At 37.4% G+C, this 19,582-nt stretch overlaps 2 protein-coding genes across 4 annotated transcripts in view; one reads left to right on the forward strand and one right to left on the reverse strand.

The window, feature by feature from the left end:
* The window catches only part of Amacr (Alpha-methylacyl-CoA racemase), a 196,050-nt gene that overhangs the window by 119,717 nt on the left and 56,751 nt on the right, over nucleotides 1–19,582 (reverse strand). The window lies entirely within an intron of this gene.
* LOC139750170 (major facilitator superfamily domain-containing protein 12-like) overlaps nucleotides 1–19,582 on the forward strand; it is a 124,909-nt gene that overhangs the window by 50,047 nt on the left and 55,280 nt on the right. Inside the window, exon 1 of one of the 3 annotated variants that reach the window (XM_071664538.1) lies at nucleotides 11,485–11,503. The exons of the other annotated variants lie outside the window; for them this stretch is intronic. The gene's annotated coding sequence lies outside the window, so the exon portion shown is untranslated. Of the gene's footprint in view, nucleotides 1–11,484; nucleotides 11,504–19,582 lie in introns of those variants that run through there. 3 annotated transcript variants of the gene reach the window in all.

Genomic DNA, 19,582 nt, shown 5'->3' on the forward strand with positions numbered 1-19,582 from the left:
AGGCCCGAACCTGATAGTAGTTTTGCTCAGGGATGCATATAAGGTAGGACTGTTGAGCGAGCCAAGGGCACGTGTGAGCTGCTGACGGCAAAGTTATAGATTATAATCAAAGTAGGAGACACGGTACGTACAGTGCTACACAGATGGGGTGGAGGTGAGGTGAAGCAGAACACGGAGACCGTTCCATGACAACGGTTATGAACCTCGAAGACCATAGGGGATTTCACGGTATCTCGTCTACGTACTTACAGTTGGAGGTTCTTAATGAGAAGAGCGACCGGTGCCTAGAGGCGGGAAAGGACAAAAGCGGTCCGATTTTCAAAGAATAACTGTAGAAAACGCGCACCACAGCAAACGTTACTGCCATAGACAAGCACGGTGCATTGAATACTGGAAAACATAGTTGGGAGGAACTCCGATGAACGCAGCAGGCTAGAGGAGAAAACAGCAGTGTGTGTAGGAGCAGAGGAGCTGGAATAAGGCAGATGCAAAACAAATACGACTGGTCTGAAAAAGAGAAACTTTTACTGTAGTTTTAGAAGGAGAAATGTACATAAATCGACCTGCGTTGTTGCCAGTTTGTTAATAAATAAGCTACGCTACTGACAGAACCATTGGACCCAGGACCAAACATGAGACTGGTGAAAATAAGGACACATACGGAACTTCTGCCCAACCTTGTGATTGTGTTTTAGCTCTGCACACGCGAGTTCCTCACAATATATGATAATGTTGCAACTGCTGGATTAATAACATTAAGAGGCAACAGCTAATTTTACGCCAGAATCGATACCAATACGAAATTCATTATCATGCATACATTTGCATATATGTATGCTTTAAGATTTAACTAATAATGGCCATCAATCGGTAACGGTAAAAGAAAAAAAAAAACTACAGGGTGTGTCAAACAACACACAAAACTCATCATAACAGGAATTATAATTATACGCAGACGCCAGACTGCGGCGTGCGGTTCAGAGGCGAGCTACTAACTTTAAGCTTTCCGTAAAAACTATACAGTTGCGAGAAGTTCCCATGGCTATGACTAAAGTCTTCCGCATTTCTATAAAAACGAGTGATGTTGTCAAGGTGACAATTCATAGATTCAGCAAGACCTACGATGAGCAGAATCTTTAAGTGACCTTTAAAAGGCCTCTATTATGTCGGCAATGTCAAAAAAAAAGGCCGCTATTATCTCGGCAATGTCAACGGGTATAACACCTGACCTCTGTATATATGCAACACTTCCGTGGTGTTAGGTAAACAAGATAGATGTTAAACTTATCTGCTAAAAATTTCAAACTACCTGCCACCCCGCATCTTAGCCCAAACACAGCAGTTGGTCAGGGTGGTCTAGTGAACTAAAACCAATATAAATAATCAAATATTCATTACTGAATCGTACCTTAGAAAATAAAAGAAATATATATATTAACTAGTGCGCCTGGCTGACCTTACCATTTTCTACCCGGTTTAAGGAACCGATTTATAGACCAAGTTATGTGTGTTCATTGACGTTCTCAAGTAACAGGTGTGATGGAAAGGTTCGATAACAGGGATCCGGTTAGACCAATACTATGGATGTATGGGTCAGAGGCCGTCCAGGGCGTCGATCACGCTAGCCCGCGCGTGACCAACTAGACAGCGGGAACCATCAGCTGCCTCTTTTGCAGACGACGTTTAACGGCCCAATCGACCCTAATCTTAACTGCTCTTTTCCGCTGTCCACCTTGACCCTTACTCCCACCCGCCGGAATGTACAACATAATACGCTCCGGAGTAAAAGACCAGAATGATATTATTGGTAGTTATCTTCAAAACGTTTTGTAAAGGACAATAAATTCGTTTAAGATACGGATCACGGTGGGGGCGGTCTTGCCGGAAATGGCCTAGCCTTAGCAACAACCGCTGAGCAGCTAAGTTTAGCAGAGATCATGAGTTTTTGATCACAATGGCCAGTTCACTGAGACAGTGTTTCATTTGGTCAGTAATAACACTTAAGAAACGTGTTGGTGCAGGCAGACAGACAGCTAGCTCCATCGTAGCGAATGACGAATGCCAACTTTAATGTAATTCAAGAGTATGACGTAATTTACCGGGAATTCTGTATAAACGTTAACGGGAATCAGAGCCACACATAAAGTCATGACCGTGGGTACATATGGGGGATTATATCATTAGGATGCCATAAACAACAGACGTTTCGACAGCTGAGGCTTCTTATGAAAAGACTTGCACGTAAACTCGTTTTCATACAAGCTAATGGTATGAAACTAATTCCATTTCGGTAACAATATATATATATATATATATATATATATATATATATATATATATATATATATATATATATATATATGGAATAATATGAATAATAATAATGGCTCTACTGCTGTCGATCTGGCGCCATACGAGAGGTGGTGTATCACCTAAGCTTCGGAAACTTGTGTTGACGCCACCTTATAAGCTTCTGCTGAAGCCTATCTCACGAAATTATTTGAATTCGCTGTCGTAAACATCTATGAAAATTAAAGAAACATTAACAGACAGACGCGTGGAGTGATACGAATCTCCAGAGTCGTGTAACAAAATCCCAAGCGGACACGGGGAGAAAATATCCTGAAAAGGCACTACTTAACTGGCTGCTGACGACACGAAATCTCCCGAGAGCTGGTAAGGAGCGCAGACCGCAGCCTATCGTAAAAAAAAAAAAAAAACTAAAATGATCAAAAAGAAATTATCTATCCAAGAAAAACATGATAAAGCTCAGTGGTACGACCCTTAAGATACACAGGTCGTTTGTCTCGAGGGTCGTACCGTCGTGGAAAATTAACAAACGCTTACGATTAGGTTTAGGTAAAAAAGAAATATGGCGTCCAGCTCCTACCGACCGACTGAACACAACTGTGTCGGATAAAACTGCGAGATCTCGCGTGAAATAAGCTTTCCCGGTTCCCAAGGCTGCAGAAATTAAGGGATCAACTACCGACGTTACTGGAAACACCCAGAGTGTGATCGTAAGTATCCTGATGAGGAGGGGTAAGAGGAGAACAAAGGTTTGCTGGGTGGTGCGCCGGGAGGGCTACTCAAGACAGCGAAGTCCTCCCTGACCTCGTCACTACCAACCTTCTAACTCCAAAGAAAACTGTAATATTTAAAAAGGCCAGCGATGGAATAAAAGGTCAAGGGTTATATAATATGTAGTGGGAGTGGGCATGGGTCTATAATTACCTTACGAGTGGGCGTGTCTAGAATTACCTTACGAGGAAACTGGAACACGATTAGTTCCCAAGTGCACTTTCTTGTAATGATCACATCATTAGGGGAGATGCAAGAATGAGATAGAAGACGTAAAACGGTCGGTGAATATACAAGGAAGAGACGTAGCTAAGACGCCACTGGTAAACAAGAGCTATGGGCACATAGCCGTGCGTACTAATTGACAACATCGCACATGCTATCAGGTTCGAACCCTTACCTTTCATATATATATATATATATATATATATATATATATATATATATATATATATATATATATATATATATAAGATTGTAGTAGAGACGTGATGGGATATGTTTATGTTATCAGTGAGAATGCAATACTACCGCTAAGATTACGACTACTTTTTGTAATAATAATAGTGATAATAATAATAATAATAATAATAATAATAATAATAATAATAATAATAATAATGATTTAGCCTTTGGACGAGTTTCTAAGTACTGCTTATGAGTTCACAGGAATGAGTTTGGGGGAGTTCAGCTATCCGGACTGTTACATAGGGAGAGTATTTGTAAGAAATCGGTGAAAATAGCAACCTTGTTGGTAGATTCTAATTCAGATGAAAAAGGGCTTATTGGTGATGGCTATGCGAGAGTACCACACAGCGAGGAATGCAGTTAGAATATGCTTCATGGCACAGAGAGTTAGGGAGAGATGAGGGCGCCCAAGATGAATGCAGACCTTCCTCCTCCTACCCGAACTGAACAGACAGGGTACAACAAGCGGGTGATAACAACCCTGGTCCAGCCAGAACAACGAACCCTCCTCCCCGTACAGAGACAGGGTACAACAACCAGGTGATAACAACCCTGGTCCAGCCATGACAACCAACCCTCCTCTCCGTCATGAACAGACAGGGTACAACAACCAGGTGATAACAACCCTGATCTAGCCATGACAACTTACACATTATAATATTCCCTACAACCAGAACTGAGAACCTGAGGGTTGGTCTTGTACTGTACCTCTGTGGGTGGGTGGTCAGAGCGGTGATGATGTTATAGCATCTCCGGGAGTGAGAGGTCTTCACAGAACTACAACTCCTTAAGTTTCTCTACCAGGTAACATGTTCAGTATCACATACGACTAATGCGAGGCGGATCGAACGTAGGGAGATGTCTTTCAACACGCACACACACACAGCAGGTTCAAACCAATACCAGTTTCTAATGCAATACTCGATCACATTAAGGACTGTGGTCATCAGACTGACTGATGGCGGTGTCATAACGTACTACAATAACTCAACAATGTATAGAAATACTGTTGAATTGTCTCTCATCCAACACGGTACACAGATACGTCAGCATGAATCGTAATGTTGCTTTACATAAATTAGATTACTTTATGAGGTAAAAAAAAAAAGTGTAATTATGTTTCGAAATGTAATTATGTTTCAAAATGTAATTATGTTTCAAAATGTCATTATGTTTCGAAATGTAATTATGTTTCGAAATGTAATTATCTTTCCCAGAATAGAGGTTATCCCGAGTCTCCGACTTGAGAGAGGTTTATCGAGGGTGACCTGTATGCCAGTTAGCCTCCTCACCTGTTTCTCAATGCATCTGGCCGCCCCGCCCAGCGGAGGCTGGTATATCACGATGTTCTAGCTCCGCCTGGCTGTATTCAGTCCTGATGATGTAATTGCACGAAATCGCTTGACACTGTATTCTCCTTCTCCTTGTGATTCTACGTACGCACACACACACACACACGGGAAGGATAACTCTACCCCTCTATTTCTTGCATTTCATGGAAGGCGGCCAAAAGGAGTGTGTGTGTGTGTGTGTGTGTGTGTGTGTGTGTGTGTGAGGGGGGGGGGGGAGTAGGGGGCTTCTAATATAGGGAACAGAAGCAGCAGCCACGCAGGGAGTGCTCACTCCTTGCAAGTTCAGGCTGGGGTGTCTAAACGTGTCTGCATGTAACCAAGATGGGAAGATACGAGACATAGACAGCTTGTTTGAGGAAGATAACCTGGATGTTTTGGCTGAAACAAAGCTCAGAGGTAAATGGCATGAATGGTCTGGGAATGTCTTACGAGTAAAGTCAGAGGTTGATGTGAGGACAAGAGCTAAGGAAGGAGTAGCACCACTCCTGAAGCACGAGTTGTGGGAGTGTTTACAGGGTGTAAGGAAGTAAGTTCAAAATTGATGTGGGTAAAACTGAAACTGGATGGCTAGAGATGGGTGATTATTGGCGCTTATGCACCTGGTCATGAGGAGAAGAATCATGAGAAGCAACTGTTTAGGAAGCAGTTGAATGTGTCAGTAGTTTTGATGTAGAAGACCGAGTATTAGTGATGGGCGATTTAAATGCAAAGGTAAGTAATGATGCAGTTGAGAATCTAACTGGGGTACATGGGTATTCAATGTCATTAATGCAAATTATTAGCAGCTTGAGCAGCTGTGTGCTGAAAAAGGACTGACGTTTGGAAATACATGGTTTAAGAAGAGAGACGTACACAAGTATACGTATGTGACTGAGAGAGATGGTCTGCGGGCATTACTGGATTACATATTAATTGATAGACTGAAAAGCACAGCCTGACGACGCAGATACGGTGGCTCACAGAGGTCTTCACACTCTGCCACTCTCGTTGAAAAAGTCGGTGAAGCCTACAAACTGTGTAGGACCAGAGTATGGTTGGGGGTGTAAAAGTATTGGTATTGGGATCCTAACTCACAGACAGACTGACTGGGTTTCTTAATTTGGGAATTTGAGGTTTACGTGCGCAAGTCGTGCAAGCAGCGGCGCATTCTTCACTCATGGAGGGAGGCGTTGTATGATACAGGAGCGGAGGATTTGGTTGGCTGGAGGACAACTCTCGGTACAGTTTGACATGCACGTCAGAAGATGTCATAGAGAGCTCGACAAATGAGGCTGTGTGAGTGTCAAGCGACTCCATGAGTTGATCTACTGATTCGGGGACATTGGGGCTGGAAGCTCTACGCTGGGAGGCAGGAGGGCGTCCAGGTGAGGAAGTCTATGGCGAAGTGGACGGACGCCGAAGGGCAAAAGAGCTGCCGCTCTACCGGGAAACGCGACCGAACGCGTGGGTAAGGATGGAGCTGGCATGTCCAAGCCTCTCATCCCTTACTCATGCCACTCGATTGACGTGGGATTGCTCCACGGTGCGTAGTAATCCGGGGAAGGTAATAAGACATTCAAATTAACGTGGGAGGCTTAGAGGACAGAAAATGAGGATGGGGTTCGCTGTGATGGAAGACCCGTTTTCGCTTCTTCGTTATATAGTTTCGTAACGCTGGGGGTGTCGCCCACGTCACGTAGAACAGGGTGGATAGAATGTCGTAAAAATCCACAGGGGGAAAAAAAATACATATATTATCGTAACTTTTCCGTTCTGGTATACCATGTTCGCCACCTCCGTCCAAGGACACTGAAACAATCGTGGGTGACGTAACTGACCGTCGTGAATCAAGAGACACAATTGACCCGAGTCGAGGATCAGGGGACGCAACTGACCTGAGTCGAGGATCAGGGGACGCAAATGACCTGAGTCGAGGATCAGGGGACGCAAATGACCTGAGTCGAGGATCAGGGGACGCAACTGACCCGAGTCGAGGATCAAGGGACGCAAATGACCCGAGTCGAGGATCAAGGGACGCAAATGACCTGAGTCGAAGGTCAAGTGACGCAACGGACCCGAGTCGAGGATCAGGTGACCTTAGGTGACGCAACTGATCGGAGGTATCGCTGACGGAGGCTGATAAAGTTGATAACCCACACGGGCCAAGATATCGAAACCGCTCGCAAAGGGAAGTGACCCCAGGTCGTGGCTAGTGACCCCAGGTTGTGGCCAGTCAGCCCAGGTCGTGGCTAGTGACCCAAGTCGTGGTTAGTGACCCCAGGTCAAGGCTTGTGACCCCAGGTCGTGGATAGTGACCCCAGGTCAAGGCTAGTGACCCCAGGTCGTGGATAGTGACCCCAGGTCGAGGCTAGTGACCCCAGGTCGTGGATAGTGACCCCAGGTCAAGGCTAGTGATTGTGATTCGTATGTAGTGACCCTAGGTCAGACCTAGTGATTGCAAGTCGCGGTCAGTGACCGTTGGTCAAATCTAGTAACTCCAGCACGACCCTCGAGCACGAAGGCACGACCCTCGAGCACGAAGGTACGACCCTTGCGCACGGTGCTTAAGGGTCAGACCGTCTTGTTCCGTCGTGCTCGAGGGTGTGAAGTGGTCGTCGAAAACTATCCAAACGAGAGGCAAAGTCGTGCGTCCATCTTTATGTAACACCACCACAGTTTCATAAGAACAATGTACAGATGTTGAGCGACTGTTATCTGTGTTTCACTGAAGGTTATGAAACGTCTTATCTCTCCTATCACCCGAAGTGGCTGTGACTAGATATCATCAAGCCGAGGCGATAATGAAACAACTTTAATTTGTAAGGTAAAATATTTCATTACGTGCGTTATGTGACATCTATTTTCCTTGTACGTTGTTTACCATCCGTTTTCCTTTTTAAAAGTCGCTTGACCTCCATTTTCCTTCTTGTCTCGCAAGAATTCTGGCTCAGTGGGTGGTTACGCCGATTTACCTTACGGGTTATACTGCCGTACTCGAGGATCGTGCCGTCGTGCTCAAGGGTTGTACTCTTACGGTGGTGTTGTCGTACTCAAAGGTCGTGCAGGCGTATGTTGATGGGTCGTCCTATCGTGCTTAAGGATTGTGCCGTCATCTTGAAGGGTTATAACTTCGTGGTCTAGGATGGCAATCCTGTCGTGCACTGGGGTCGTACCGTCGTCTGGGATGGCACCGTCGTGACCTGAGGTAGTATACCGTCGTGCTTAAGAGTCGTACTTCAGTGCTGAAGGATCGTGACTTAGTGTTCAGGTCGTAAAGTCGGGTCGTTACGTTGGGTCGTAACTTCGAGGTTAACAGACGATTCGGATGGACGGACATCAACCAGTCTTTCCCATGCTTCTTACTCTGCTTGACTGTCTCCCGGTAACTCCTTCAAAAAGAAACCTTTAAATGAAACACGTAAAAATAAGCGCCCACGTAGGGTAATCTTCGTGGCGCACTGGTTTTAACGGGCTCGCTTTCGAATCCCGGGCAGAGTAGTCGGATCACAGCGAACCACGACTGTTGTTCACCTAACCCATTCTTATCCACAAGGAAATGAAACACAATAAGTTCCCAAGTGCACTTTCGTGTAATGATCACATCATCAGGGGAGATACAAGAAAGGAATATAACAGAGCTGATATACAACGAAAAAACGTAGCCAGGACGCCATTTGGTAAACAAACGACTATCAAATGGCGTCCCAGCTACTACGTCTCTTCTTTGTATCTGACCGTCAGATTTTTCTTGTACCTCCCCTCATGATGTGATTATTACACGAAAGTGCACTTGGGAACTTATCGTGTTTCATTTCCCCGTGGATAAGAAAGGAATTTAGTTGATCACGCGCTCAATTGTGATCTTTTCAAATATGTATAAAGTTAAGAGACGGGAGGGTTAACTTAAGTGTGAAAAAAAAATGCTCTCCCCGTGATTTACAGTCAGTAATCACACACACACACACACACACACACACACACACACACACACACACACACACACACACTAAGCAGATGACGTTATCAACACCATAGTGACCTTCGTCTGAGCCAGGACCAGGGTGAACACTTAATTTGAAACGGGAGTTAAAAAAACAACAAAAAAAAAAACCCAGAAGTTATAACTAAGATTAAACATCTGAACCTCAGACTCAAAGCTAAAAGGCTCTACGTTATCTTAATGCCGAGACTTTACTTGTTTATCCTCAAGCTGTTTTTCAGTGTTAGTTTATCCATTCTTATCCTCATAATACATATTTAATGAAAATGGTAAATTTTTCATTCAAAGTCATTAACGTTTATATATATATATATATATATATATATATATATATATATATATATATATATATATATGTGTGTGTGTGTGTGTGTGTGTGTGTGTTCTTGTACTGTTCTTATACTATATTTATGTCGCTTAAGTCTAACCACGAGAAATATTATTGAATCTTCTTTTATCAAATACACAAAGAATTATAACCTTAATATTAGTGAAGGTTTATTGACATTGGATAGCTTTATTGTTAATAAAATTTGTAAACAATTCTCCTTCTTGTCCACATAATAAGTTTATGATACGCTCATTTCTGTCTTGGACAATTACGTGTTTACCTAATGGCGTCTTGGCTACGTCTCTTCGTTGTGTATCAGTTTACTTATATTTCTTTCTTGTATCTCCCCGGATGATGGGATTATTACACGAAAGTGCACTTGGGAACTTATTTCCTGTGTGTCGTAGAAGGCGACTAAAAGGGAAGAGAATGGGGGGCTGGAAATCCTTCCCTCTCATTTTTTTTTTTTTTTCCAAAGGAAGGAACAGAGAAGAGGGCCAGGTGAGGATATTCCCTCAAAGGCCCAGTCCTCTGTTCTTATCGCTACCTCGCTAATGCGGGAAATGGCGAATAGTATGAAAGATATATATATATATACAATGTTGTATGGTTGCGAGGCGTGGGCTATGGATAGAGTTGTGCGCAGGAGGATGGATGTGCTGGAAATGAGATGTTTGAGGACAATGTGTGGTGTGAGGTGGTTTGATCGAGTGAGTAACGTAAGGGTAAGAGAGATGTGTGGAAATAAAAAGAGCGTGGTTGAGAGAGCAGAAGAGGGTGTTTTGAAGTGGTTTGGGCACATGGAGAGAATGAGTGAGGAAAGATTGACCAAGAGGATATATGTGTCGGAGGTGGAGGGAACGAGGAGAAGAGGGAGACCAAATTGGAGGTGGAAAGATGGAGTGAAAAAGATTTTGTGTGATCGGGGCCTGAACATGCAGGAGGGTGAAAGGAGGGCAAGGAATAGAGTGAATTGGAGCGATGTGGTATACCGGGGTTGACGTGCTGTCAGTGGATTGAATCAAGGCATGTGAAGCGTCTGGGGTAAACCATGGAAAGCTGTGTAGGTATGTATATTTGCGTGTGTGGACGTATGTATATACATGTGTATGGGGCGGGGTTGGGCCATTTCTTTCGTCTGTTTCCTTGCGCTACCTCGCAAACGCGGGAGACAGCGACAAAGTATAATAAAAAAAAATAAATAATATATATATATATATATATATATATATATATATATATATCGAGAAAAATTTTCATTTTCTTGGATTTATCAAATACTCTTTTCTTTATTTAAGGACCGACGCGCTGACTTACACGCAGCGCATGAAGTCACGTTTCAGAGCACGTTCATAGGGCGCAACCCACCCCCAAATCCGGGGGCTCCGTTGGATTCGTGGTAAAGCGAACGTTGTAAACACGTCACACTGTTTCAGCTTCTCCAGCCGACAAATCTCAAATGTCTCACGGCAGGCTGCAGTCTTGACTCAAGTGATATTACTTAAAACAGTAGCAATCCTGTTTGCGTAGTCATGCATGGCCGAACGCTAGCTGAATTTCCACAAGGAATATATACGTATTATTCACGTTTACCAGGAGGGCTGTTGCTATGTGGGTGTTCTGTTGCTCCATTTTCTTTCAGTTACGCAATGAAGACCGAGCCAACATGATTTACATCAGCGTCACGGCTGATAAGCATTGCCTGATAGCACTAGGGCTTAAAAAAAAATGGCTTGACCCTGGTACAATCCAACACCATAGCTCCTCCAGCCGGTCAGGACCCAATTTCTTTCTTTTTTTTTTTTTTTTGGAGTGATAACACAAGAGGAGAGGGTTTCCAGCGGTCACCTCACGACAATGCGGAAGATTTTGGGAAAGTATTTACTTATTATGATATACATCAAAATAATAACAATGGAAATATTATTATTACTAGTAGTAGTAGTAGTACTACCACTACTTCTACTACTACTTCTACTACTACTACTATTACTACTATTATCATCATTATTTTCATTATTATTATGATTATAGCAATAATAATGATGACAATCAAGATAATAAAACGAATCAACTGATTATGTGATACCAGTTCCTCACCCGTTATAAAAGTTAGGTAAGCAATATCTGTGGCAATCGCTAGAATCAGTGTAGTGTTACATAAAAAAACAAGATATCACTACTTAGAGATTACTGGCTATAAAAGAATGTGATCCTGCCTTGTAACGTTGAGTACTAATCTATTCGAGTGATCGTTCATCGGAGATGATGGCGTCTCGGTGAATTTGGTTGGTAAGTGCGCGTCAGTGGCGCCCTCTCTCTCTCTCTCTCTCTCTCTCTCTCTCTCTCTCTCTCTCTCTCTCTCTCTCTCTCTCTCTCTCATGTGAACAATGAAAAAAAAATGAGCATCTGGGCCCAGACTCACAGGGAATCTTAAGCTATTCCATCGCAGGATAGAAGACGTTCATAGAGCGAACCCTTGACGTTAGTTTGAACGCCAAATTTTGCCACAGCGTTTTTTTTTTTTTTTAAGCGGTAACTAATGGCATGGACATTTAAACCACAAATATTAATGAATTTTGATGAAAAAAATTGTAAGAAAAATAGAGAAATTAATGTTGAAATACTTAGAGACGAATCAACTAAAATAAATTTCCTTTCAAACCTCATCATGAAGAATATTTTTCATGTTGAATACAAATCTAGGGTCATGATATCGTATGGTCATCTTTATGACCTTTAATTAAGCTGTTAAAATAAGACAATTTAAAATCATCATCTGATCATTTGCACTGTATTTACTGTGCATGTATCGGTAACTGCGAACATTATGATATATTTTCCAAAATTATTTCAATTACAGAAATGTTTCAATACGTTATGTTTCAATTTTTGAAACAAAGTTTTTGAGCTAAAAATACCCAGTATTTTTGGTATTTCTCTTCCAAACTTCATCATGAGTAACATTTCTCATGTCGAAAACAAATCTGGGGTAAAAATATCATTTGGCTTTCATTATGACCTTTAATTAAGCTGTAAAATGTAGACAATTTTAAAGTATTTTCCCATCATTTGCATCGTATTTACTGGGTATGTATCGGTAACTAAGAACATTATGATATATTTTCCATTATTATTTCAAGTATAGATGAGTTTGAATGTTATATCTCAGTTTTGAAAAAGAACGTTTTTCCATTAAAACCTATAGAAAAGGAATATTTTTTATGCTGAATACAAATCTGGGGTCAAATTATCGTTTGATCTTCTTTGTGATCTTTGAGTCTTCTGTTAAATGGTGATAATCTTAAAGCATTTCTAATGAGTTGCATCGTATTTACTGGGTATGTATCGGTAACTGAGAGCATTATGATAAATTTTCCATTATCATTTCAAGCATAGAGGAATCTGAATATGTTATGTTTCGATTTTGAAACAAAAAGTATTTTGAGCTGAAAAATACCCTGCAATTTTTATCATTTTTCTTAGAAAAATGGATTTCCTTCAAAACCTCATTATATGGAATTCTTTTTCATGCTGAATACAATCAAGCAGTTACAATATCGATTGATTGGTTGCCTTTATGACTTTTAATCAAGTTGTTGAATTCAGACAATTTCAAAACATTATCTAATCATTTGTATCGTATTTACTGGGTATCTATAGGTAACTGAGACCATTATGATGTATTTTCCATTATAATTTCAGGCATAGAAGAGTTTGAATATGTTATTATTCAGTTATGAAACAAAAAGTTTTTTGAGCAGAAAAATACCCTGAACTATTACCTGCAATTTTTGGCATTTTTCTCACAAAACTCGATTTTCCTTAAAACCTAAATATAAGGAATATTTTTCATGCTGAATACAAATCTGGGGTTAAGATATCGATTGGTTGTTTATATGACCTTTAATTGAGTATTAGATATAGACAATTTTAAAGCATTATCTAACAATTTTCATTGTGTTTACTGGGTATGTATCGGTAACTCGGAGCATTATGATATATTTTCCATTATCATTTCAAGCATAGAACAGTCTGAATAAGCCATGTTTCAATTTTGAAACAAAAAGTTTTTTGAGCTAGAAAATACCAGCAATTTTTGGGATTTTTCTCAGGAAATTCGATTTCCTTCAAAAGCCATTAAAAGGAATAGTTCTAATGCTGGATACAAATCTGGAGTCAAATATCGATTGGTTTCTTTACGAACTTTTAATCAAACTTCTAAATTCAGACAATTTTAAAGCTTTATCTCAAAATTTGCATTGAATTTTCTGAGCATATATCTATAACTGAGAACATTATAATATAGATTCCATTATTATTTCACGTATAGAAGTGTTTGAATAGGTTACGTTTCAGTTTTGGAATAAAACGTTTTTTGAGCTGAAAAATACCCTGCAATTATTGACATTTTTCTTAGAAAAAATAGATTTCCTTCAAAACCTCCTAATAGGGAATTTTTTCATGCTAAATACAATTCTGGGGTGAAAATATTGTTTGGTCTTCTTTGTAATCTTTAATTCATCTGTTAAATGACGATAATCTTAAATTTAGCATTTTCTAACTATTTGCATCGTATTTTCTGGGTATGTATCGGTAACTGAAAGCATTATGATATATTTTCCATTATTATTTCAAGTATAGAGGAGTTTGAATATGATATGTTTCAATTTTGAAACAAAAAGTATTTTCACATGAAAAATACCCTGAACTATTACCTGCAATTTCCAGCATTTTTCTTAGGAAAATAGATTTCCTTCAAAATCTCCTTACAGGGAATTCTTTTCATGCTAAATACAATTCTGGGGTGAAAATATCATTTGGTCTTCTTTGTAATCTTTAATTCATCTGTTAAATGACGATAATCTTAAATTCAGCATTTTCTAACTATTTGCATCGTATTTTCTGGGTATGTATCGGTAACTGAGAGCATTATGATATATTTTCCATTATTATTTCAAGTATAGAGGAGTATGAATATGATATGTTTCAATTTTGAAACAAAAAGTATTTTCACATGAAAAATACCCTGCTGCAATTTCCAGCATTTTCCTTAGAAAAATAGATTTCCTTCAAAATCTCCTTACAGGGAATTCTTTTCATGCTAAATACAATTCTGGGGAGAAAATATCATTTGGTCTTCTTTGTAATCTTTAATTCATCTGTTAAATGACGATAATCTTAAATTTAGCATTTTCTAACTATTTGCATCGTATTTTCTGGGTATGTATCGGTAACTGAGAGCATTATGATATATTTTCCATTATTATTTCAAGTATAGAGGAGTTGGAATATGATATGTTTCAATTTTGAAACAAAAAGTATTTTCACATGAAAAATACCCTGAACTATTACCTGCAATTTCCAGCATTTTCCTTAGAAAAATAGATTTCCTTCAAAATCTCCTTACAGGGAATTCTTTTCATGCTAAATACAATTCTGGGGAGAAGTATCATTTGGTCTTCTTTGTAATCTTTAATTCATCTGTTAAATGACGATAATCTTAAATTTAGCATTTTCTATTTGCATCGTATTTTCTGGGTATGTATCGGTAACTGAGAGCATTATGATATATTTTCCATTATTATTTCAAGTATAGAGGAGTTTGAATATGATATGTTTCAATTTTGAAACAAAAAGTATTTTCACATGAAAAATACCCTGAACTATTACCTGCAATTTCTAGCATTTTCCTTAGAAAAATCGATTTCCTTCAAAATCTCCTTACAAGGAATTCTTTTCATGCTAAATACAATTCTGGGGTGAAAATATCATTTGGTCTTCTTTGTAATCTTTAATTCATCTGTTAAATGACGATAATCTTAAATTTAGCATTTTCTAACTATTTGCATCGTATTTTCTGGGTATGTATCGGTAACTGAGAGCATTATGATATATTTTCCATTATTATTTCAAGTATAGAGGAGTTTGAATATGATATGTTTCAATTTTGAAACAAAAAGTATTTTCACATGAAAAATACCCTGAACTATTACCTGTAATTTCCAGCATTTTTCTTAGGAAAATAGATTTCCTTCAAAATCTCCTTAGAGGGAATTCTTTTCATGCTAAATACAATTCTGGGGTGAAAATATCATTTGGTCTTCTTTGTAATCTTTAATTCATCTGTTAAAAGACGATAACCTTAAATTTAGCATTTTCTAACTATTTGCATCGTATTTTCTGGGTATGTATCGGTAACTGAGAGCATTATGATATATTTTCCATTATTATTTCAAGTATAGAGGAATTTGAATATGATATGTTTCAATTTTGAAACAAAAAGTATTTTCACATGAAAAATACCCTGAACCTGCAATTTCCAGCATTTTCCTTAGAAAAATAGATTTCCTTCAAAATCTCCTTACAGGGAATTCTTTTCATGCTAAATACAATTCTGGGGTGAAAATATCATTTGGTCTTCTTTGTAATCTTTAATTCATCTGTTAAATGACGATAATCTTAAATTTAGCATTTTCTAACTATTTGCATCGTATTTTCTGGGTATGTATCGGTAACTGAGAGCATTATGATATATTTTCCATTATTATTTCAAGTATAGAGGAGTTTGAATATGATATGTTTCAATTTTGAAACAAAAAGTATTTTCACATGAAAAATACCCTGAACTATTACCTGCAATTTCCAGCATTTTCCTTAGAAAAATAGATTTCCTTCAAAATCTCCTTACAGGGAATTCTTTTCATGCTAAATACAATTCTGGGGTGAAAATATCATTTGGTCTTCTTTGTAATCTTTAATTCATCTGTTAAATGACGATAATCTTAAATTTAGCATTTTCTAACTATTTGCATCGTATTTTCTGGGTATGTATCGGTAACTGAGAGCATTATGATATATTTTCCATTATTATTTCAAGTATAGAGGAGTTTGAATATGATATGTTTCAATTTTGAAACAAAAAGTATTTTCACATGAAAAATACCCTGAACTATTACCTGCAATTTCCAGCATTTTTCTTAGGAAAATAGATTTCCTTCAAAATCTCCTTACAGGGAATTCTTTTCATGCTAAATACAATTCTGGGGTGAAAATATCATTTGGTCTTCTTTGTAATCTTTAATTCATCTGTTAAATGACGATAATCTTAAATTTAGCATTTTCTAACTATTTGCATCGTATTTTCTGGGTATGTATCGGTAACTGAGAGCATTATGATATATTTTCCATTATTATTTCAAGTATAGAGGAGTTTGAATATGATATGTTTCAATTTTGAAACAAAAAGTATTTTCACATGAAAAATACCCTGAACTATTACCTGCAATTTCCAGCATTTTCCTTAGAAAAATAGATTTCCTTCAAAATCTCCTTACAGGGAATTCTTTTCATGCTAAATACAATTCTGGGGTGAAAATATCATTTGGTCTTCTTTGTAATCTTTAATTCATCTGTTAAATGACGATAATCTTAAATTTAGCATTTTCTAACTATTTGCATCGTATTTTCTGGGTATGTATCGGTAACTGAGAGCATTATGATATATTTTCCATTATTATTTCAAGTATAGAGGAGTTTGAATATGATATGTTTCAATTTTGAAACAAAAAGTATTTTCACATGAAAAATACCCTGAACTATTACCTGCAATTTCCAGCATTTTCTTAGGAAAATAGATTTCCTTCAAAATCTCCTTACAGGGAATTCTTTTCATGCTAAATACAATTCTGGGGTGAAAATATCATTTGGTCTTCTTTGTAATCTTTAATTCATCTGTTAAATGACGATAATCTTAAATTTAGCATTTTCTAACTATTTGCATCGTATTTTCTGGGTATGTATCGGTAACTGAGAGCATTATGATATATTTTCCATTATTATTTCAAGTATAGAGGAGTTTGAATATGATATGTTTCAATTTTGAAACAAAAAGTATTTTCACATGAAAAATACCCTGAACTATTACCTGCAATTTCCAGCATTTTCTTAGAAAATAGATTTCCTTCAAAATCTCCTTACAGGGAATTCTTTTCATGCTAAATACAATTCTGGGGTGAAAATATCATTTGGTCTTCTTTGTAATCTTTAATTCATCTGTTAAATGACGATAATCTTAAATTTAGCATTTTCTAACTATTTGCATCGTATTTTCTGGGTATGTATCGGTAACTGAGAGCATTATGATATATTTTCCATTATTATTTCAAGTATAGAGGAGTTTGAATATGATATGTTTCAATTTTGAAACAAAAAGTATTTTCACATGAAAAATACCCTGAACTATTACCTGCAATTTCCAGCATTTTTCTTAGAAAATAGATTTCCTTCAAAATCTCCTTACAGGGAATTCTTTTCATGCTAAATACAATTCTGGGGTGAAAATATCATTTGGTCTTCTTTGTAATCTTTAATTCATCTGTTAAATGACGATAATCTTAAATTTAGCATTTTCTAACTATTTGCATCGTATTTTCTGGGTATGTATCGGTAACTGAGAGCATTATGATATATTTTCCATTATTATTTCAAGTATAGAGGAGTTTGAATATGATATGTTTCAATTTTGAAACAAAAAGTATTTTCACATGAAAAATACCCTGAACTATTACCTGCAATTTCCAGCATTTTCCTTAGAAAATAGATTTCCTTCAAAATCTCCTTACAGGGAATTCTTTTCATGCTAAATACAATTCTGGGGTGAAAATATCATTTGGTCTTCTTTGTAATCTTTAATTCATCTGTTAAATGACGATAATCTTAAATTTAGCATTTTCTAACTATTTGCATCGTATTTTCTGGGTATGTATCGGTAACTGAGAGCATTATGATATATTTTCCATTATTATTTCAAGTATAGAGGAGTTTGAATATGATATGTTTCAATTTTGAAACAAAAAGTATTTTCACATGAAAAATACCCTGAACTATTACCTGCAATTTCCAGCATTTTCTTAGAAAATAGATTTCCTTCAAAATCTCCTTACAGGGAATTCTTTTCATGCTAAATACAATTCTGGGGTGAAAATATCATTTGGTCTTCTTTGTAATCTTTAATTCATCTGTTAAATGACGATAATCTTAAATTTAGCATTTTCTAACTATTTGCATCGTATTTTCTGGGTATGTATCGGTAACTGAGAGCATTATGATATATTTTCCATTATTATTTCAAGTATAGAGGAGTTTGAATATGATATGTTTCAATTTTGAAACAAAAAGTATTTTCACATGAAAAATACCCTGAACTATTACCTGCAATTTCCAGCATTTTTCTTAGAAAATAGATTTCCTTCAAAATCTCCTTACAGGGAATTCTTTTCATGCTAAATACAATTCTGGGGTGAAAATATCATTTGGTCTTCTTTGTAATCTTTAATTCATCTGTTAAATGACGATAATCTTAAATTTAGCATTTTCTAACTATTTGCATCGTATTTTCTGGGTATGTATCGGTAACTGAGAGCATTATGATATATTTTCCATTATTATTTCAAGTATAGAGGAGTTTGAATATGATATGTTTCAATTTTGAAACAAAAAGTATTTTCACATGAAAAATACCCTGAACTATTACCTGCAATTTCCAGCATTTTCTTAGGAAAATAGATTTCCTTCAAAATCTCCTTACAGGGAATTCTTTTCATGCTAAATACAATTCTGGGGTGAAAATATCATTTGGTCTTCTTTGTAATCTTTAATTCATCTGTTAAATGACGATAATCTTAAATTTAGCATTTTCTAACTATTTGCATCGTATTTTCTGGGTATGTATCGGTAACTGAGAGCATTATGATATATTTTCCATTATTATTTCAAGTATAGAGGAGTTTGAATATGATATGTTTCAATTTTGAAACAAAAAGTATTTTCACATGAAAAATACCCTGAACTATTACCTGCAATTTCCAGCATTTTCTTAGAAAATAGATTTCCTTCAAAATCTCCTTACAGGGAATTCTTTTCATGCTAAATACAATTCTGGGGTGAAAATATCATTTGGTCTTCTTTGTAATCTTTAATTCATCTGTTAAATGACGATAATCTTAAATTTAGCATTTTCTAACTATTTGCATCGTATTTTCTGGGTATGTATCGGTAACTGAGAGCATTATGATATATTTTCCATTATCATTTCAAGTATAGAGGAGTTTGAATATGATATGTTTCAATTTTGAAACAAAAAGTATTTTCACATGAAAAATACCCTGAACTATTACCTGCAATTTCCAGCATTTTCCTTAGAAAAATAGATTTCCTTCAAAATCTCCTTACAGGGAATTCTTTTCATGCTAAATACAATTCTGGGGTGAAAATATCATTTGGTCTTCTTTGTAATCTTTAATTCATCTGTTAAATGACGATAATCTTAAATTTAGCATTTTTCTAACTATTTGCATCGTATTTTCTGAG

This window comes from Panulirus ornatus, chromosome 9, assembly GCF_036320965.1.
Source record: "Panulirus ornatus isolate Po-2019 chromosome 9, ASM3632096v1, whole genome shotgun sequence".
In the NCBI taxonomy this organism is placed as follows: Eukaryota; Metazoa; Arthropoda; class Malacostraca; order Decapoda; family Palinuridae; genus Panulirus; species Panulirus ornatus.